Consider the following 1,091-nt stretch of genomic DNA (forward strand, 5'->3'; position numbering starts at 1 on the left):
TTTGTTTTGTTTTGTTTTGTCTCACTATGCAGTTTGAGATGGCCCATTGTGCTCACTTTTGTAGACCCCAGGCTGGTCTTGAACTCCTAGCAATCCTACTGTTTTAACCACCTGAGTACTGGGATTACAGGTATTCACCATCACACCCAGCTCCTCTTGTATCTTTTGATAACACTGGCCATCTTCCTGTGGCCTATTTCAGCTGGTCTCACCACATCACTGTCTTACTCTAAAATTACTTGACTCTCTGTTTTAGTACTCTGTTGGTAATGTTTCAGGCATACTTCATATACTGTGTCCTTTGTGACTGTTTAATTTTTCTCTACTCTGTGTTTAGAATGTATTTGTGTCAAAGACCCTTGTATTCATTGCCTTCTGCATTTTGCCACTCTGTGTTGGAGTCAGCCAAGTATGGACTGAAATCTCAACTAATTGTGAGCTAAATAAACCTTTCCTTCCTTAATTTTGGGTGTCATGTATTTTGTTTCCACAACGAGAGAAAAGTAACTGAGAAAATCATCATAATCAGCATGTAGAGAGCCAGTTTTTCCAGCACCATTTGTTAAAGAGGCTATCTTTCTTCCAGTAAGCGTGTTTGGCCCCTTTATCGAAGATCAGGTGGCTGAGTGTGTTCATAAAGGCCTCTGCATCTTCGAATCTATTCCATTGATCCTCAGGTCTATTTTGTTGCCAATAACATGCTGATTTTATCACAGTAGCTTTGTAGTATAATTTCAAGTCAGGAATTGTAATGCCTCCTGCAGTGTCTTTGTTGCCAAGGATTGCCTTTGCTATTCTAGGTCTTTTCTGGTTCCAAATAAATGTTAGGAATGATTTCTCTAGGTCTGGTAGGTATGTTAGTGCTAGTTTGATAGGGATTGCATTAAATCAGTACAACAATTTTGGGAGTATGGCCATCTTCACAATGTTGGTTCTTCCTATCCAGAAGCATGGAATACCTTTCCATTTTCTGAAATCCTCTACAATCTCTTTTTTCAGAGTACTGTAATTTTCCATGAAAAGATCTTTGACTTATTTAGATTAATTCCAAGGTATTTCATTTTCCGCAGTGCTATTGTAAAAAGTATTGT

Source organism: Octodon degus, unplaced genomic scaffold, assembly GCF_000260255.1.
Source record: "Octodon degus isolate 3935 unplaced genomic scaffold, OctDeg1.0 scaffold00077, whole genome shotgun sequence".
Classification (NCBI taxonomy): domain Eukaryota; kingdom Metazoa; phylum Chordata; class Mammalia; order Rodentia; family Octodontidae; genus Octodon; species Octodon degus.